The sequence below is a fragment of the Dendronephthya gigantea genome, unplaced genomic scaffold, assembly GCF_004324835.1.
Source record: "Dendronephthya gigantea isolate DGI-Jeju-01 unplaced genomic scaffold, DenGig_1.0 000004F, whole genome shotgun sequence".
Lineage (NCBI taxonomy): Eukaryota > Metazoa > Cnidaria > Anthozoa > Malacalcyonacea > Nephtheidae > Dendronephthya > Dendronephthya gigantea.
In genome coordinates this window covers 553,551-567,500 of record NW_021163014.1, presented here as the reverse complement: position 1 = coordinate 567,500, position 13,950 = coordinate 553,551, and the positions used below count along the sequence as shown (strand labels likewise).

Here is a 13,950-nt window from a genome sequence, read left to right as displayed (position 1 = left end):
GAGATGATTTTGAGCTATTGAAATAGGTATTTATTGAAACTAAACAAGCTGATGCTATTGTTCATTTCAATATCTCAAGGTCATTTTGCGCTGTATTAAATCTGGGTTAAGCAGGATCATGTAGATAGCCCTCAGACAATGAGTTTAGCCGTGACCACGCCCACGACACGCGCTTTTTTGTAGAGGCCTTAACTCAAAGTTCAAAACACGATTTTATCATTCGAGTTAAGCACCCGATTCGAGTTAAGGAACTCGTAGTATGGATGGTCAAACATAATTAATTTCTACGCAACAACAAAACATTTTTACTGAGACAAAATTTCACGGTCATTAGCTTATAACATTCCAACTTCAGTAATGACAAAATTATCAACGTGTATTAAGGTGGCTCCCTACTATTTTTTAGAATATTGAAAACTTGTGGTTTTGATTTAAAATTTTAGCACGATATTTCTTGCTAAGGAAAAGAAATTTCCCAGATATATTAACCAACATTCTAACAGTCAGAAATTGCCCATAAGCATGACGTCATTACCGTTGTTATGGTAACAATGGCGATTCAATATGGCTGACATTTTACCTACTCACGCATTTTACTCGAAAACAAGTTCGGTTACCCCAATTTTTTCTTTTATAAAACGTTTTCTTACAAAAAAATGGAAAATTTGAACCAGTGATTTTTCGTTATAGAAATTTTTTGGCTCTATAGAATTTTTTCAAACTTGCTCAAATTTCCCATTTTTTTGTAAGAAAACGTTTTATAAAATAAAAAATTGGGGTAACCGAACTTGTTTTCGAGTAAAATGCGTAAATAGGTAAAATGACGGCCATATTGAATCGCCATTGTTACCATAACAACGGTAATGACGTGATATTCAAAGACAATTTTCGACTGTTAGAATTTTGGTTAATTTATCTGGAAAATTTCATTTCGTTTAGCAAAAAATTTCCTGCCAAAAATTTCAATATAAATCATTTGTTTTCAATATTCTTAAAACTGTATGGAGCCACCTTAATATGAACATTTACGCCTCCGTTAACATTAACGCCCTGGGACTTAGGGCCTGTTTATATGAGAAGGCCAGTCTAGCAGGGCTGGCTCGCTTTTGTCGGGCCAACTTGTATTCGCATTCATATGAGATCGTGTAATTAATTTCTTTTGCCTTGTTGTTTAGCCCCCATTTTGAATTTAATACAGGAAACATGAGCATGCGCAGTCTCATCACTTACGGGCTTACCGGGCTGTAAGTAGCCCGGTTCAGCCGGGCTGATCCGCTTGATGTTTTCATATGGGTCCGTTAAAGGCGAGATCTCGCTTCGTTCAGGCGGGATCCTGCCACAGCCGGACTGGCCGGGTTCTATTTGAATGCAATTTTACAAATATCTTAAAATAATATGCGACGCGAGATCCTGACACTGCCGAGCTAGCCCGGCTGTAATATAATATAAGGTCGAAGTTACCCCTTATACTCGTTACAGCTTTATGCATATAGTTTATGGTACAATTAATTATGTAGTCCTGGCCAAGGACTCTGATGTCCTCAGGGGTCGTGGATCCCCATGTTGGACGTCCTCAGGGGTTTAGCAGCTGCTCCCCAGTATTGTACTTCACCCAAGAAGGGTCATAGCTCCCCAGATAGGTATCCTAAATGTCCAAAGGGGTCGTGGATCCCCATGATGGTCATTGTTTACTTAGGTATAGACAAAAATGCATGTAGATTTATGCGAGTCTATGGGGTAGAGGGTGACCTTTGGGAGCACTCTATCCCCACAAATACGCAGCATGCGTATTCCCCATAGACGAACCCCCCCTGAAAAAAATTTTGTGTACACGATACATTGGTTATTTCAAATCTTTGCAAGTGTGGCTGAGAATGTTGAAGACGAAGTTTGACAATGTTGAAGACGAAGTTTGAATATAGCGTTCGTAACAATCCGAAGACCAACGACCCAGTGTTTTTATAAGCCAAGAGGGTAAGCCGGCTGAAGCGGCAGTTGTAGCAGCGCCAATGCGGTAGCTGTGACCGGCGAAATTAGAAGCAGCGAAGCGTGCTTGTGACCGCTTGGACAGCTGCTCGGGCCGCGTTAGTGGCAATTTCGTTGACTGACTGTTGAACGGTATTGGCGATCAAGCTTTCGATTTGCGCCAACTGCGCGTCGGTCAAGAGCGGTTGTTCGCTCTTTGTCGTTCTCGATCAGTGCGTTGCAACGGCCATGATCAGACAAACCTTTGTCGCGACATTGGCGCCGCAAATCTTCTAAAGAAGGCTCAGTTACTTTGTCAGGATCTTGGCGTTTTCGTGCCGCGGTCCGTTTTCGTCTTTCGGAAGGCATATAGATTTGACTCTGTGCTTCGACGGATGTTTAGCAAAAGTTACCCCTTTGATATGGAAGCCGAGGAGGGTCACCCCTCGAAAGAAAAATAGCCTTTGGCGAAAATAAAACAACGTTTGGCGAAAGTAAAGCAGCGCTTGGCGAAAATAGAATAGCGTTTGACGAAAGTATAATAGCGTTTGGCGAAAGTAAAATAGCGTTTGGCGAAAATAAAATAACGTTTGGCGAAAGTAAAATAGCGTTTGGCGAAAATAAAATAGCGTTTGGCGAAAGTATAGACTAAAGTAGCGTTTAGCGAAAGTAAAACAGCGTTTGGCGAAAGCATATCGAAAAAGCACGTTGGCGAAAGCTAAAATAAAATGGAGTTTGGCGAAATAAAAAGTAAAATGTGATTTGGCGAAAGTAAAAGTGAAATGGAGTTTCACGAAAATAAAAATAATTTTTTCGCCGAATGCACTTAGCCGAGAAGGCTCAAATCAGTGAGCTCCACATATATCTGGAGTAAGAACTTTGGGTGCAAAAAGTGAAGCCAAAGATGGCGGAAATTGAAGCGCTATAGTACGTCAGTTTCATTCCCCTAACTCGCGCGGCCAAATATTTCTCATTGTTTTTGACCGGGAGTGACGGTTATCGAAACCCTCAGATTTTCGTGTTTTTCATCATTTTGAGAGCACAAGAATGGAAAAAATTGATTGTGAAGCCATAAGGTTTCATTTTATCATGGCCATCTATATGCCATATCCAGCTACTTCCCTGCACATGTTTGATAGTTTTGTCATTTTAAACACAATTAAATAAATAATTATTAATTGGGATTTATTAAAAATAAACAAGGTTATAATTAATGCCTACATATATTGTTGTTGACTTACCACTGAAACATAATCCCGTCGCTTTAACACATTAGCCTTTCTCCTTCTGACACCTTCGGGATCGACATACAACATGCCTTGATAAACATCATCCCTATTAAAAGTAGAGTAAGTTTAATATGCACATATACAGTATGATGTATATGCATACACACAAATAGTATAATGAACTACACAGACCATGAAAATTATAATTGTTACAAACCTTTTAACTAATAGATCATGTCGAAGTCGAAGACGTTGCTGCATATGCCTGTACCCAATCACTGTTCTAACTCCCTGATTTTCAATCTATACCAACAAAATGTAGAAGTGGCATTTCATTCCTGGTTTAGTTTACTAAATTGGCTGGTAATATTATAGTGAATGCACCTGAATAGCATTAATCACTTGTTGTGGGGATATGGTTTGATCATGTCTCTTGATATTCATTGCTTTCAAACGTCTCTTCAGTGTCGATAAACTACACAATTTGAAATATAACTAAACAATTGGCTATTCAATTTCATTTACATGCCCCCCTGTTTTTATGAAAACCGTCTTCAATTTTAATATGAACATGCCTACCCTAAAGAAATCCTGAAATAGTCCATTCTCACATACACTCATACAGTATCACACTGCATTTTGCATATTGCTCTTTGGTTCATTAATTATTCTCATGAATAATTTAACTTATTCCATTACATGCTGCTATTATAAAACATTCCAACTAACCTCCATTCGCAGCCAAATTCCTCGCGCAGATATAGTAAAATTGTCTCGTTTGTTTTAATCTTTTTAACCATGTCCAAAATAGTAAGCATCTCTGTTAATATAAATAACGCTCATCTATGTAGTGTTTAATAAATGTATATTAATCAATATAAAAATAACACGCAACTTTACCTCTTGTGACATCACGAGGGAGTATAACATGATTATTAACATCTTCGTTGTTTGGTTGATCTGCTTCCATTGCGTCCGCCATGTTTGATAAATACGCGGGAAGCCTGGGGCGGATTTGAGCCTTCTCGGCTAAGTGCGTTCGGCGAAAAAATTATTTTTATTTTCGTGAAACTCCATTTCACTTTTACTTTCGCCAAATCACATTTTACTTTTTATTTCGCCAAACTCCATTTTATTTTAGCTTTCGCCGACGTGCTTTTTCGATATGCTTTCGCCAAACGCTGTTTTACTTTCGCTAAACGCTACTTTAGTCTATACTTTCGCCAAACGCAATTTTATTTTCGCCAAACGCTATTTTACTTTCGTGTACGTGCGTATAAAGCAGCCTTTACGGAACAAAACCTCAGCAAAACAAAATTCGCGTGCTGTCCAAATGTCAAAAATTAATATTACAGCCGCTATAAAAACTTTGAAAGAACTTATTTTAAAAAAAGTCATGAAATTTCCAATTAAAATTACAACAAGTCAAAGCTTCTAATAATACAAGGAACTGTTATAGACTTCGCAATTTTCCTTGCAATTTCCAATGCAATTGTAATTTTGAGAGATGTTAAGTAACAAAGAGTGCTCAAAATGTTAACAGAAGTCAGCAGAGCGTAGTAAAAATTAAAATGATGTATTTGCCTTTGGAATCGGCTCCCAAACGAAGCAAAATCAGCTGAGTCGCTTCGTTTGTTTAAATCAATTGTTTTTTGACACTGAAACGCTTCCTACTTATATCCATATAATCTATCTATGTGTGAAACTGTCTGTGTCTAACTGACCAGTTTTGTAGTCTTATTAACTGCTTTTAATATTTAAACACGCCCCTCATGGAAACCAACCTAGAGTTGATGGGGCTGGCGTGTTTCTTTGTTTTAAGTAACGTTTTACCTACCTACCTACCTTACCTACTTTAGATGTCTCAATCGTAGAGTGCCATTAGCGCGGGAAATTTAAGTTAACCAGTAATCTTTTGAAAGATGCAAATAGAATGATGAGAGACCAGAAGACCACCTTAATCGTTAGTAAAAATGCAGTTGTGCATGTTCACTTTTTAAGGCAGTTGATGACATTTTTTGACCAATAAACACGCTATACTGGGTGGCTTATCCGCCTATTGACCAGTTGATTGCGTAATTTTCCACAGTAACAAGTACTCTTACATTGCTGATTTCGCCTCCTATAGTCCTCTCATTATACTGTGATATTCGTAACAGTCCTCTCGATAAAGAAGAAAATTGCACCGAGAATCGCTGCATAAATTGCAAAATTAATGTAAATGGTAATGAAGGCTCCGTTACACTATAGGGTAGTGTCGCAGCTCCTCGCAAGAATGATTTTCATTGGGTGAACTTTACAATACATTTCTGTTTTAACCAATAGCATAGCTTCGTTCTTTAGAAAGCGTAGAAAAGCATCATCCAATTGGACGAAAGCTTCCGAGCACTGCGACATGTCTCACAATATGCAACTATTAAGACCTTTGCGATGCTATAAATCTCCATACTGGTAATTTAAGTTTTCAAAATTGTCTTGCTTAACAAAATTTAATTTTTAAGAGGAAACAAGAGCTTCAAGGGCTTTTGCTAAGGGACAATTTTGGAACAATTTGCACATGTGATAGTGCTTCTTGTTGAGATATGCTCTAAATATTCAATATAATATTAATTAACATAACTGAACCGCAATGTCATGTATGAAAGAATGTAATCTCTGACTACCAGAAACACCAACATAAAAATAGTTTTTGCATGCATCAAAATTGTAAAGCTTGCATGGTAATGAAATTTATAAAATAACATGTATATAGCGCGTGTTCTGATCGGTTGAAGCCCGTGTTTGGATCAGGCCATCCAAACACGGAAATTTCGCGGGAATTTAAAAACTAATTTATTATGGTTTGTTATTTTATAAAACAATTACTTAATGGTTTCCGTGTTTGGATGATCTGATCCAAACACTTGGGAATGTTGCTCGAGTTAAGAAAAGCTCGCAAAACACTCGCCTTCGGCTCGTGTTTCGCGCGCTTTTCTTAACTCTCGCAGCATTCCCGCGTGTTTGGATCAGGCCATCCAAACACGGAAACCATTAAGTAATTGTATATTATAAAATAACATGTATATAACGCGTGTTCTGATTGGTTGAAGCCCGTGTTTGGATCAGGCCATCCAAACACGGAAATTTCGCGGGAATTTAAAAACAAATTTATTATGGTTTGTTATTTTATAAAACAATTACTTAATGGTTTCCGTGTTTGGATGAACTGATCCAAACACTTGGGAATGTTGCTCGAGTTAAGAAAAGCTCGCAAAACACTCGCCTTCGGCTCGTGTTTCGCGCGCTTTTCTTAACTCTCGCAACATTCCCGCGTGTTTGGATCAGGCCATCCAAACACGGAAACCATTAAGTAATTGTATAGTAATATGTCAAATAGCTAACATAGATATAATTCTGTATATATATGAGTGATTTTGAATGATTAAAATATATTCCTTTGTAAAACTCCTAAGTTGAATGTTGTACTTCGTATATTCACAAAAGAGCGATGTCAACGGTACAAACCTCAACAGGTTATGGGCCCAGGAGAGCTCTGGTCTTCGATGGAAACGAACCAAAGTACGAATTATGGGAGGTAAAGTTTTTATCGTTTATGCGGATCGAAAAACTTTACAATATATTTGTGCCTAGAAGCGATAAGCGTGAGCTAGATGAGTCGAAGAATGCTGATGCCTTCGCCGAACTTGTACAGTGTTTAGACGACCGAAGCTTGTCCCTAGTGATACGAGAGGCAAAAGATGATGGTCGAAAGGTTTTAACCGTGCTGAGAGAACACTATCAAGGAAAAGAAAAACCTAGAATTATAGCTCTGTACACTGAATTGACTTCACTGAGGAAAGGAGAAAGCGAGTCCACAACGGACTACATCATACGCGCGGAGACCGCGGCGACAGCACCCAAAGCAGCGGAGGAAATAATAAGCGACGGTTTACTAATTGCTATGGTTTTAAAAGGTCTCCCAAGGAACTATAAAACATTCTCTACGGTAATAATTCAACGTGAAAAGCAGATGACATTCAGCGAATTTAAAACAGCGCTGCGAAACTACGAAGAAAGTGAGAAGAGTTGCCATAGTACGGAAGGCAAAGACAACGTGATCTTTGCCGCCAAGACGAAATTCGACGGAAAATGCTTCCAATGTTGATAAGAAAGGCCATAAGAGTTCTGAATGTTGGCTAAAGAGCGAAAAATAGTGTGCCAAATGTCGAACCAAGACCCACAATACAAGAGATTGTAGAGCCGCAAAGAAGGACGCAGCAAAGCTTATCAACGGACAAGTGAAGAATTAAGATTTGGATGAACATTCATTCGCATTTACGTTAAAAGATGGTAAAGGTAGGAGCACGAAGAATTCGAAGCTTCTCGTGGACACCGGGGCGACAGCCACATAATTAATGATAGGTCTAGATTTGTAAGCTTTGAAAAAAACTTTGATCCAAACAGACACTTTATAGAACTTGCAGACGGAAGCAAGGCTAACGTAGTTTTAGGAAAGGGAAATGCAATGGTTAAATTGTTTGATGTAAGGGGTAATGTACAAAATCTAATGCTAAGCGACACACTTTATATACCGTCCAACAGTCAAAATATTTTTTCAGTTTCGGCAGAAATAGGTAGAGGAGGATCGGTTGCTTTAGGAGAACAGGTAAGTAAATACACTACAGCTGAAGGTCAGGTATTTGAGATAGAAGAGAGAGAGCGTTTGTACTATTTAAATAGTATCTCTTCTTCGTGTAACAATGCTACCTCCATTAATGAGTGGCACAGGATTTTAGGCCATTGTAACTTTGGAGATGTACGGAAGTTAGAACAGGTAGTCAAAGGTATGAAAATCACAGACCACAGAGAGATAGATTGTGAAGTATGCATTTAAGGCAAGATGTGTCAGAGTAGAAACCGAGAGCCAGATCAGAGGGCTAAAGGACCTTTGGATTTCGTTCACAGTGACTTGGCCGGACTAATTGAGCCCGTTGCCAAAGACGGATTTAAATATGCATTTTCTTTTATAGATGATTATGCAAGTATCAACATGATCTATTTCTTAAAGCGAAAGAGCGACACTTTAGAAGGCACAGAAAAATTTTTGGCTGATGTTGCGCCTTATGGCAAAGTTAAAAGGATACGAAGCGATAACGGTGGTGAGTTTACGAGTCAAGGATTCAAATCTCTCTTACGGAAGCAGGCAATGAGACACGAGACAAGTGCCCCATATTCCCCGCACCAAAATGAACTGCTGAAAGGGCGTGGCGAAGTCTTTTTAGCATGGCTAGGTGTTTGTTGTTAGAGGCACAACTACCGAAAAGGTTGTGGACGTACGCCGTAATGGCTTCAGCCTACATAAGAAACAGATGTTTTAACCAACGCTTAGAGAAGACACCATTTGAGGCGTTGACAGGTAAGCAACCAGATTTGAATAATATGCATGTATTCGGCACGACATGCTATGCTTTTATGCAAAATACCAAGAAAATAAATGCGAAGAGCCGTAAAGGTATATTTATAGGGTACGACAGAGATAGCCCATCTTACTTGATATACTATCCAGAATTAGACAAGATAGAAAAGGTACGTTGTGTGAAATTTATCGACAACTTCCAAGGCAATGATAATAACCTCAACGATCTTGATGAGTTGATACCCGACAGAAAACCTTCGAATACCAGTAAGGAAAACCCCAAAATGTCGAGAACAGTTGAGGGAAGTACGAATAATCTCGAAACAAACAGCGAGAAACAGAGAGAAGTGGTTACCGAGGGAGATAGGTATCCAACAAGGGGTTCGCAATAAGCCAAATTATTTCGATCAAAGCAAATTAAATGACACATTGGGTGAGAATGTTAATTACACTGTTGATTATTGCTATAGAGTCGCGAACATTCCAGTGTGCTATAAACAAGCACTTGAGTTGCCTGAGGCAAACAAATGGCAAAAGGCAATGGAAATTGAGATGAAAGCGTTGACAGATAATGACACTTTTGATTTAGTACCGTGACCTAAGGATAGACAGGTAGTGGGGGCAAAGTGGGTTTACACTATAAAAACAAATCAAGAGGGAGAGGAAACATATAAAGCTAGATTTGTAGCGAAAGGGTATTCACAAGTTTCAGATATAGATTACCAAGAAATGTTTGCACCAACTGTACGCATGAGTTCGATCCGAATGTTATTACAACGTGCCGTGCAAAACGACATGATCATTCACCAAATGGATGTGACAACAGCATACCTTAATGCGCCAATTGATTGCAAAATATATATAGAACAACCTGAAGGTTTTGAAAAGCGAAGTGATAGCGGTGAAACGTTAGTTTGTAAGCTGAAAAAGTCGCTATATGGTCTAAAACAAAGCGGCAGGAATTGGAATAATCTACTCCATCAATATTTGATAAACGAAAACTTTATTCAATCTCTTGCAGATCCATGTGTGTATGTGCGTACAATAGATGATGAACGATGTGTGATCGTAATCGTTTCGGTCGACGATATCATAGTCGCCTCGAGTGATTCAAATTCACTACAGAACGTGAAAAAGTCTCGTAAAGAAAGGTTTAAAATGACCGACCTAGGGATCCTAAAATGGTTTTTAGGCACTGAATTTCAATACAGTGAAAACACAATTAAAATGAATCAAACCCGGTACATAGAAAAGATTCTTGAGAAACTCAAAATGACCGACTGTAAGCCAAAGCCGACGCCGTGTGAGTTAGGAGTAGACAAAGTTTTGGAAGTGGAATCTCCTGAAATGGAGGACCCTGGGCTTTATAGAGCTATAGTAGGTAGTCTCATTTATGTAATGACTGGCACTACGCCAGATCTGTGTTACATCGTGACAAAATTGACACAGAAAATGTCAAAACCAACCCTGGCAGATTTAACTAAGGCAAAGCACGTTTTGAGATATCTAAAAGGTACTTCAAAATTTGGTCTAACGTTCACAAAGTCCATTAACCCCCTCATTCTTCAAGATTTTTCCGATACAGATTGGGCAGCATCTATCGCAGATAGACGGAGTATAACATGATACAACTATCAACTAGCGCAAAAGAGACCGTTGATATCATGGAAGAGCCGCAAACAGCCGACAGTGGCATTATCCATCTGTGAAGCGGAATATATTGCATTACAAACGCGATGCAAGAAGCAAAATTTCTGAGACAACTCTGTATCGACATGAAGGTAAGTATACATGAAGGTAAGGCTTTCATAAAGATAGATAACCAGGGAGCGATGAATCTGGCGAAGAATCCTATTCATCATCGGAGAACAAAACATATAGACATCAGGTACTATTTCATTGGGGAAGAAGTGAAGGAAGGACGAGTTAGTTTAGAGTATGTTTCCACAGAGGAAAATATTGCAGACATATTTACAAAGCCAGCTAGTAAATTAAAATTAGAAAAATTTAAAGAGACCATATTAGGTAAGTATACATAGGTTCATAATTGCGCATATAATTTTAAAGCGATGGCCCACCCTGCTGCACGCCATCAAATAAATAGTTTATCATAGGACATTAAGAGCAAGTGGGGGTGTTGAGATATGCTCTAAATATTATATTTAAGATTAATTAACATAACTGAACCGCAATGTCACGTATGAAAGAATGTAATATATGAATATTAGCACCCCTCTATTAATGATCGTCAGCGGTCCCTTATGTTTTAGAGTCCCGGTTTTTTCTGGATTGGGGCGGATTGTATCGATTATAGTTGCGTAGGAAGCATGATAATTGGGAGGGGCACATAGAAGGGGGCTGTATTCAAATATTCACTGTGAAATCAATGTGAACTTGAAGGATTAGGGGGCGCAATTCAATTCAATTTGAAGATGAAATGGGTATGAATACATTGATTTTTGCTATCGTCATGTTGTCGTGATTTAACGTGTATATAAAAGTTTACAAAAAGTCATAAAGATATATATGTTATTATACAATGGCGCTTGGACTTCAAGCTGTACGGGATATTTTAGTTTTAGCTTAGGATGAAAACGTGATCGACGGCGAAGAGTTCGCATTGCTATACGATTACAATCAATCAAAGCCTCTTTACCCATATTGGAAATTTGACGCTTTTAATTTTGATAGCTGGAGTGAAGTTGAATGTGAGACAGAGCTACGATTTAAGAAAAATGATGTGGAGTATCTTATGACTTGTTTAAATTTGCCAGAGGAGATTACCGACAAGGCCTAGGTACAGTCTGTAGTGGCTTAGAAGGATTGTTCATTCTATTGAAAAGACTGGCCTATCCCTGTCGGTTCACAGACATGGCATATCGGTTTGGCCGCAGTCCACCTGAGTTATGTTTAATCTTTAACCAAGTTTTGGATTTGGTTTATGAAGCTCATCACCATCGCTTGCAAAGTTGGGGTCAACATTTTCTTTCCCCTGACAACCTTTACAACTATGCCCAGGCAGTCCATGTGCATGGTGCATCTTTGCAGAACTGCTTTGGATTTGTGGATGGCACTGTGAGACCAATAGCAAGACCTAAGTACCATCAGCGTTATGTTTTTAATGGCCACAAGCAGACACATGCCATAAAATTTTAAAGTATTGTTTTCCTAAATGGTTTAATTTGTAATCTGTCCGGTCCATATGAGGGAAGGCGTCACGATAGCACAATGCTGCATGAGTCTGGTGTCTTGACCAATTTACGTCGCGTCGCTTTCTACAATGATGAGCCACTGTGTATCTATGGTGATCCGGCCTATCCATTGGGTGTGCACCTACAAGGACCCTTCAAGAAAGCACATCTGACATCAGATATGGCAGCTTACAACAAAGCAATGAGTAAGGCGAGAATTAGCGTGGAGTGGATGTTTGGAAACATCACTAAGTATTTTAAACGTCAAATGAAGATTCATTTGAGTGCTATTGGCAAAACATTTGTAGTTTGTGCCCTGCAAATGCACGTGGTTGTTTGTATGGTAACATTGCCAACTCGTTTTGAACTTTTACCTTCTTTGAATGAATACTTTTGGTGACTTTCTTACAACATTTACAATTTTGGCAAAAGTTATAATATAAATAAATACCTGAAATGTTTTAGATTCCTGTTTCAATTTTATAACTCATTGTCATATAAAATTATATCAAATGTTAATTATGAGTTGGTTTAAATTTAATCAATTAATATTTTGTAAATAAATAAAGAAATATATGCAGTAAAAATATACTATTAATTAATGTTATTATACATTATAGTAGTAAAAGCAATTTGATTGGCTAATAGTTGACAGATAAATCGCGCAATCACGCAAAATTCAGTTATCTGCTAGCAGATAACTGAGTTATTTGCAAGTGAGCCTGCGGTGGTTAACAAGCGGTATTCATTTGGATGTACTTATGTATTAATGATTTATGTATTTTTGGATGTTGCTATTAAATAAGGTTTTTTATTCGTTAATACTATGTTTACTATTCTTCAAATGTATAACGCTTACCTCGACCTTGATAACTTTGCATATCACAAAAACCTCATCCAGTTAAAAATAGATTATGATGTTTCATGTTTAACAAATATATAACCAATTACATGCTGCAATGTACAAGCTTTTTTTTCATTTTTTAAAAGATCCATTAAAAGCTGTGTTTGTTGTTGCTGATGCTGGAACATTGCTAATATTTGTTGTTGCATCATGTGGAATTGCTGTTGTTGTTGATGTTGCTCTTGATCTTGTTGGTGCATGAATTGTGTCAGCTGTGAGATATGTTTTTCCTGCATTGTCTTCAACTGCTGGACAAACATAACTCTCTCTTCCTCTTGGCTCTCCTTTTCTTCCCTTTCTTTCAGTTCTTCCTCTTTCAACTTTCTATCCATGGCAGCTTTTTCTTTCAACCAATCAAATGTTTCTCCTGACTTTCCTCTTTCCACTGAAGCTTTCTTTTCTTCATTCTGTTCTTCAACTCTTTTCTCAGTTTCCTCACCAATTCCAATAAGCTCTTGTAACAACTCCTCTTCCTCTGTCAATTCATCCCCACCCAGACCACTTCCTCTCTCTTCCTCTGCATTCTTGGATTTTTTTATTATGCTTTCTTTCCAATGTCTTAAATCTATCTCTTACTACCCGTGAGGTAGTTTCAACATTTGGAAAACTAGGTGCCATTTTGTTTGCCACATTGAGCCAGCTTGTACGTGCCCCTCTCCCTTGATTTTGCTTTGTGCTGAAGCACACCTTCAGCAGCCGTTTCTTTTAAAAGAAGCAAATCTTTTTCCACACGAGCACACGTCTAAGCAAGAAACCAAAATCAATGTAGAATTTATGCCTTGTAATAATGAGAATAGCTACATTAATTCTCAGGCAGAAACATTTAAAGATAACTGTAGCTAACTTTTTTGGTGCCGTTTTCTGCCTTGTCCTCGGCCATAACGAAAGACTTTAAAAAATATTTAAAATGCATGCATGTTCACACTGTGAAACACCCAAATAACTTGAAAATCATAAAAATCATGTTGTACGATAATGTCAATGAATGTTTAACTCTACGAGAAAACCCTACATCATTAATCATAACAATGAATTCATTCAATGCTCAAAAGCGTAAATAAGGCACAAATCATTCAAATGATAAAGTGAGAAAACACATTAAACACGAACGCTTTTTGATTTACAAATTATAGCAAATTGATATTTATAATCAAAAAATAAATAGTTAATAATAATATATTGCCGTTTGTATGTTTATTAATAAATATATTTTCAACGCCCCACGATGTACATATATTTATTTTGCAGTCAGTTCGTGAAAAATAC

At 37.9% G+C, this 13,950-nt stretch overlaps 1 long non-coding RNA gene across 1 annotated transcript; it reads right to left on the bottom strand.

The window, feature by feature from the left end:
* Nucleotides 1-3,482: 3,482 nt before the first annotated feature.
* LOC114544103 lies at nucleotides 3,483-3,996 on the bottom strand. The gene is made up of 3 exons (XR_003690293.1): nucleotides 3,924-3,996; nucleotides 3,579-3,669; nucleotides 3,483-3,497 (listed from the first exon to the last, which is right to left on the bottom strand). It is a non-coding gene; the product is annotated as an uncharacterized LOC114544103 (long non-coding RNA).
* Between the last annotated feature and the right edge of the window lie 9,954 nt (nucleotides 3,997-13,950).